The following is a 7395-nucleotide window of genomic DNA, read 5'->3' on the forward strand; positions in this document are numbered from 1 at the left end:
GTGTGGATCATAATAAACTGTGAAAAGCTGTTAAAGAGCTGGGAATACCAGACCATCTACATGTCTCTTGAGAAACCCATATGCAGGTCAAGAAGCAACAGTTAGAACCCCGTATAGAACAACTGATTGGTTCAAGATTGAGAAAGGAGCATGACAGGCTATCTGCTGTCACCCCGTTTGTTTAACCTATACACTGAGCACGTCATGAGAAATGCCAGGCTGGATGAGCGACAGGCTGGAATCAAGACTGCTGGGAGAAACATCGACAGCCTCAGATATGCGGATGATACCACTCTAATGGCAGAAAGTGAAGAGGAACTAAAGAGTCTCCTGATAAGCGTGAAGGAGGAGAGTGAAAGAGCGGGCTTAAAACTAAGTATTAAAAAACCTAAGATCACAGCATCCGGCACCACTACCGCATGGCAAACAGAGGGGGCAGATGTGGAAGTTGTGACAGATTCCCTCTTCTCCGGCTCCAAAATCACTGCAGATGCTGACTGCAGCCCTGAAATCGAAGATGACTGCTTCTTGGCAGGAAAGATAGCTTGTTATAGGACAAACCTAGACAGTGTGTTGAAAAGCAGAGACATTGCTCTGGTGACAAAAGTCTGCATAGTCAAGGCATGGTCTTCCCGGTGGTCACATACAGTTGTGAGAGCTGGACTGTAAAGAAGGCAGAGCACCAGAGAATCGATGCCTTCGGTTTGTGGTGCTGGAGAAGACTCCTGAGAGCCCCTTGGGCAGCAAGGAGATAAAACCAGTCAATCTTAAGGGAGATCAACCCTGAATACTCATTGGAAGGATGGATGCTGAAGCTGAAACTCCAGTATTTTGGTTTTTGGATGCGAACAGCTGACTCGTTGGAAAAGTCCCTGATGCTGGAAAAAACAGAGGGCAGAAGAAGAAGGCATCAGAGGATGAGATGGCTGGATTCAATGGACATGATGCAATGGACATGAACTTAGGCAAACTTTGGGAGATGGTGAGGGAGGGGAGGCCTGGTGTGCTGCAGTCCATGGGGTCACAAAGAGACACGACTGGGTGACTGAACAGCAAATTAACACAGCAAAAAATGAATGCGTCAGTATTCCTGAAGTGATACGGAGAGATTTTTTTGTCTTGAATTTATGTTAATTCAATGTGAACACCAGTGCAAAGAATGACTCAGGACGGCTAAGGGCAGAATGATGACATAACACTGCATCAGGGGTTACATACATCTTTGTAACAAAATTACCTCAGGGATGCATAACTTCTGGCTTCCATGCCAACACTGCTATATAAGGAAGGTTAACAACTGTCCTCTACCGTGATTAAAAACATGTCCAATCCATGTATAAATTGTTCAGCCAAAATTAACATGATTGAGCTTCCAGCTGATGAAAATGAGATATGGCAAGAAGACCGCCTGCACTGAAGGATGGCTGAAGTTACAAGTCCTTCCTTCTCGGTGGGTCCCGTCTGAACCAGCCCCTGTGGCTCTGCGGCTCTGTTACGTTTCTGACGTGTTCGCCAGGATCGGAGCCCCATCAGGATATAACTTATGGCCTAGACATAGGAAAATTAATAAAGATAGCTCATTACTTTTATTTTATTTTCTGGCAATAGTGACAATGTTTTTATTTATTTATTCATTTTTCTATTTGCACTGGTGATTTCTCCTGGGAATTTTCCTTTTTTTTAAATTTTATTTTATTTTTAAACTTTACAATATTGTATTAGTTTTGCCAAATATCGAAATGAATCTGCCACAGGTATACCTGTGTTCCCCATCCTGAACCCTCCTCCCTCCTCCCTCCCCATACCCTCCCTCTGGGTCGTCCCAGTGCACCAGCCCCTAGCATCCAGTACCGTGCATCGAACCTGGACTGGCATCTCGTTTCATACATGATATTACACATGTTTTAATGCCATTCTCCCAAATCTCCCCACCCTCTCCCTCTCCCACAGAGTCCATAACACTCATCTATACATCAGTGTCTCTTTTGCCGTCTCATACACAGGGTTATTGTTACCATCTTTCTAAATTCCATATATATGCGTTAGTATACTGTATTGGTGTTTTTCTTTCTGGCTTACTTCACTCTGTATAATAGGCTCCAGTTTCATCCACCTCATTAGAACTGATTCAAATGTATTCTTTTTAATGGCTGTGGTACATATACACAATGGAGTATTACTCAGCCATTAAAAAGATAGCTCATTACTTTTAATGTACCACCAACTCTTTATTAAAATGAGGGATTTCTATTAAGAGCTTTCAACTGGGATTGATTTTAAGCATTCAGAAAAACAGCAAAGATTTTAGAACTGATGCAAGAGGACTCAACCTTGGAAAAAAATGAATGCAGAAATTAGGGAAAATGCCACTCCTGGATGGTTTCAAATTCTAGGGAGCAGGCGGATTGAAATGGTCCATGGAGATGTTCCAGAGTTCCAGAATAGTTACCTAGGCTCAGATATCAGGGGGAAAGTTTATCAGTTTGAAAATAACTGCAGTTTTACATCCTTCCATGTTGATGGCATTAGTCCTATTTTTGGCTGACTAAAAATTTGACATTTTTGACAGATGCTGCCTTTTCACATCCTTGATATTAAAGCCCAACTCTTGAGATTAAAGAATAAGGATTAAAGATGAAATCGTAATCCTTAAGGACTCAGTTGGTAAAGAATCTGCCTGCAATGCAGGAGACCTCGGTTCAATTCCTGGGTAGGGAAGATCCACTGGAAAGGGATAGGCTGCCCACTCCAGTGTTCCTGGGCTTCCCTGGTGACTTAACTGGGCTCTGTTTCTTACAGTGGACTCTATTCCTTACAGCGTGATAAAACGTGAATAGAGGACTGTATTTCTTATAACGTGACCCTTTCCCTTACCCGAATCCTGACTGATAAGGAGGAGGTGATTGGTGTCATGTCAACAGCGCTAGTGATAAAGAACCTGCCGCCCAGGCGGGAGACAGAAGAGACTCGGGTTCCATTCCTGGGTCAGAAGATCCCCTGGAGGAGGCATGGCAACCCACTCCAGTGTTCTTGCCTGGAGAACCCCATGGACAGAGGAGCTTGGTGGACTTCGGTCCACGGGGTCATAAACAGCTGGACACAACTGAAGTGACTCAGCACAGAACACAGCACAGATGACAGGAACTCTTGCAGAAAGCAGCCATGCTATCTTAGTGAAGAAAAAGTCACACTTAGATACTGGGAAGAACAATCTTTCCTGCTTTAAATCAGAGAAGATAGACCCTCTTCCAGTGTTTGAAACTCAAGTTTCAAATGCCGGGCACCAGCATTTTCTCTCTACTGAAGTGTGTCTCTCATTCCCCGTTTAAAACAAGCAAAACCAGCGCCTTTAAGCCCGCCCCTTTATAGCACTGCCTTACTCCCTTTGTCGGAACAGCGTCACAGGGCAGATGATGCTTGTTGCCTGCTTCCTCATCGTCCCTGTGTTTCCTGACCCTCTTCAGTCTGGCTTCAACTCCCACCCCTACTAAGCAGCTCTTGCTGAGGTCACTAACGACTCTCATTAGCAAATCCAGAGTTGTGTTTTTTTTACAGTTATTTATTTTTTATTGGAGTGTAATTGCTTTACAATGTCGTGTCCATTTCTGCTTTGCAGAGTGAATCAGCTACATGGATATATATATGCCCTCCCTCCTGCATTTCCCTCCCACCTCACCACCCCCATCCCACCCACCGAAGTCATCACAGAGCAACTAGCTGAGCTCCCTGTGCTCTACAGCGGCTCCCCACCAGCTTTCGATTTTACACACTGTTGCTGCTGTTGTTCAGTCACTTACGTCGTGTCTGAACCTCTGAGACCCTATGGACTGCAGCACGCCAGGCCTCCCTGTCTTTCACTATCTCCCGGAGTTTTCTCAAATGCATGTCCATTGAGTTGGTGATGCTAACCATCTCATCCTCTGCCACCCTCATCTCCTTTTGCCTTCAATCTTTCCCAGCGTCAGGGTCTTTTCCAACGAGTCAGCTCTTCACATCAGGCGGCCAAAGTATTGGTACTTCACCTTCCGCAACAGTCCTTCCAATGGATATTCTGGGTTGATTTCCTTTAGGATGGACTGGTTGGATCTCCTTGGGGATTCTTGTGGCTTGTGAAGTTGCTCAGTCGTGTCCAACTCTTTGTAACCCATGGACTGTAGCCCACCAGACTCCTCTGTCCATGGAATTTTCCAGGCAAGAGTACTGGAGTGGGTTGCCATTTCCTTCTCCAGAGGATCTTCCCAACCCAGAGATCTAACCTGGGTATCCCACATTGCAGGCAGACGCTTTACCATCTGAGCCACCAGGGAAGCTCTGGGGATTCTGACGTCCCCTAAATTTTGACTGGTTTGATCTCATTTTGCACATGGTGGTATATATATGTCAATCCTAGACAAGGACTGAGAGCGAATGGAAAAAATCCCTGCATGAAGGGTCAGTAGGATTTTGAGAGCCAGAGAGGAGAGAGAGGCTGTGGCAAGACATCCCAGGCCGGGCCTTGGGGGCCATGAGAACGTGAACTTGGCTGGATGGGAGCTGGGCAGTAGCATGCTGGTCATGAGAGCTGGGTTTGGAGGCTCAGGAAGGACCAGCATGTAGAAAGCTCTGAATCGCAAGTTAAGGAGTGTAAGTTTCACCTGAGGGTTGCCAAGCAAGCAGGTGTTTTGTAGGAATTGATTTGGAGACAATGTTTAGGATCAGTTGGAGAACACAGAGTTGGATGTAGATTTTATTTATTTATTTTGGATATAGATTTTAAATCAAGTTTTCTAGGAAGAGTGTGAAAATGAATATATTGACACTAGATAATAGATACAACTTTCTCGGCTGCACCACATATGCAACCGATCAGATAGTTCACGCCACACTTCTGCTTGGTTTCACCCTTTCCTCTTTCCCATCTGTCCCCCAAAGCAGAAAAAATGGCCTAGTCACAGCTCGTGCAAAGAACACTGAATGTCACAGATGGTGCTTTATTAATTACACATTTCAACAAATAGTTTTCTTAACAAGATTTCTGTCTTTTCACCAAAGTGGGTCTATGAGTTAAGTGACATTTTTATACTTCATGAAATAGGAATTTGGAGGAAAGAAAAATATTAATACTGTGTACAATTTTCTCCACTATAATCTTTGTTTCAACAGTGTCTGTGGCTAGGCTATGGGGATTCTGATGTCCCCTAAATTTTGAGAACCATTTTGCTACATGTTTTCTAAGAGTATTTTCACCACTAAATTCCTCAAGAAGAAATGTGTGTGTTACTCGCCCAGTCGTGTCCGATTCTTTGTGACCCCATGGACTGTAGCCCACCAGGCTCCTCTGTCCATGGGATTCTCCAGGCCAGAATACTGGAGTGGGTTGCCATGCCCTCCTCCAGAGGACCTTTCTGACCCAGAGATCAAACCCACGTGTCTCTTGCATTACAGGCAGATTCTTTACCACTGAGCCACTGGGGAAGCCCTCAAGATGAAACAGATAACCTGAATAGTCCTGTATCTATGAAAGAGTCTGCCTGTTAATACCATTTGAATACAGTGCCAATGGGAGGTGTCCCAGATCCCTTGAGAGAGGGCTTTAAATTGCAGGATTCAGGCCATCTTTTGAGACCCTCATGAAATACCTGTGAACAGAGGTGGAGAGAAAGGGCATCCAAATAATAAGTAATTATGTTACTATTGTTATTATATATTAAGTGCCTGCTGCTTGTCATCTTTGCAACTCTACACTATTATGATTCCCATTTTCCTGGTGACAACCTCAGAAAGGTTACATCATGGTCCAAGGTTGCTAGATAGTAAAAAGCATAGCTGGGAGTCACAGCGTCTGGACATGCTATCTTCCTTCAACCAGTTAAGAATAGGCAAGCTAGCGAAAGTAGGAGACGAAGCGGTAGCTCTCAACGAGTTTGGGAAATGAGATGGGATGGAAACACGTGGGTCACAAACAATGAGGTCTCACCTATCAGAATGGGTCCTGATGTTCCCACGGGTTCTGTGGGTCATGATCTCGTCTGATCCTTTCAGCAGCCCTATGGGACTAGTGACCCAGCAGTTCGTATCCCCATCCTCTAAATGAGAAAAACAAAATTCCGAGAGAGAATCCGATCCATTTACAGTCACCATTTACAGCTGCCAAGAGACACATTAAGGGACTTAACAACAGGTCTTCTAACCCCTTCTACACCATGTATTTCCACTTTCCCAACCACGAAGCCTTTGAATAGCAGAAAGAGGAACTGAAAGACAAAATTGCATGCGTTAAACTTTCCAGGCAAAGGAGAGCTGTGTTTAGAAACAGTTAGCTCAAATACTTCTGAGCACGTCTTTAGATACGTTATACTGAGTAAGCATGGACGATGTCCAGCACTTCCGAAAGAAGAAGCGGAAGATTCCAAACGGCTCTGACAGAGGTGGGTTGTGTTCCAAGCCCCGCATTCAGACCTGTGCGAGCTCACAGTGGGCTTCCTGTGGTTTTATAATCCCTGCTAAGGTTTCGATCAGAAAAAAACGTCTGAAGAGCTTCGATCGAAAAGCACCTGTGTTAGCACTGAGCTGTGTTCTGATCCTGATTTCCCAACACAAGGCTTCTTGGTTTCCTATCCATGAAGCTCACCGGCAAGCAGCTTTTCCAGGTGTTACAGTGACTCGCAATAGGAGGAGAGGAGGTGACCGAGCTGAGAAAATCCGAGTCCAGGTCACCACCCAGGAGGCCCATCGCAAGCAGAACATTTGCAATTGGAGTCTCCCTTTGAAATAGTGGATGCAGAGATGATGATACTGCTGCTGCTACTGCTGCTGCTGCTGCTGCTAAGTCGCTTCAGTTGTGTCCGACTCCGTGCGACCCCATAGACGGCAGCCCACCAGGCTCCCCCGTCCCTGGGATTCTCCAGGCAAGAACACTGGAGTGGGTTGCCATTGCCTTCTCCAATGCATGAAAGTGAAAAGTGAAAGTAAAGTCACTCAGTCGTGTCCAACTCTTCATGACCCCATGGACTGCAGCCTGCCAGGCTCCTCGGTCCATGGGACTTTCCAGGCAAGAGTACTGGAGTGGGGTGCCATTGTCGTCTACTACACACAAAATAGACAAACAGGCTGAGAGGCCAGCAGCAAGGCTGTCTGTGGAATTCAGAAGGTGGTTCCAGGGAACGTGGCTCAGCAGGTATCATATACTGCAAATGATCACGTCTGTGCCCTGGGAACCGTTTTTCAGGGGTGGGGACCGGAGTTTGAAGGGTGTCTGTTGGAAGACATTCCCCAACTTACTGTCAACAAGTGTCACATCCTCACCCCCGTCCACCTTCAGATTACAGTTTGAATTGTTGCGCTGTATATAAAGGGGAAGGGTGCTGAGAGCGAGGGGGGTAGTGTGTGCAGGGGGGCAGGATGCTGAGAGCGAGG

General features: G+C 45.7%; 1 long non-coding RNA gene across 1 annotated transcript; it reads right to left on the reverse strand.

Annotated features, from left to right (window-relative positions):
* Window positions 1–1091: 1091 nt before the first annotated feature.
* On the reverse strand, window positions 1092–6738 carry LOC139185421 (uncharacterized). The gene is made up of 2 exons (XR_011569050.1): window positions 5957–6738; window positions 1092–1548 (listed from the first exon to the last, which is right to left on the reverse strand). It is a non-coding gene; the product is annotated as an uncharacterized lncRNA (long non-coding RNA).
* Window positions 6739–7395: the final 657 nt, after the last annotated feature.

The sequence above is a fragment of the Bos indicus genome, chromosome 10 (assembly GCF_029378745.1).
Source record: "Bos indicus isolate NIAB-ARS_2022 breed Sahiwal x Tharparkar chromosome 10, NIAB-ARS_B.indTharparkar_mat_pri_1.0, whole genome shotgun sequence".
NCBI classification, from domain to species: domain Eukaryota; kingdom Metazoa; phylum Chordata; class Mammalia; order Artiodactyla; family Bovidae; genus Bos; species Bos indicus.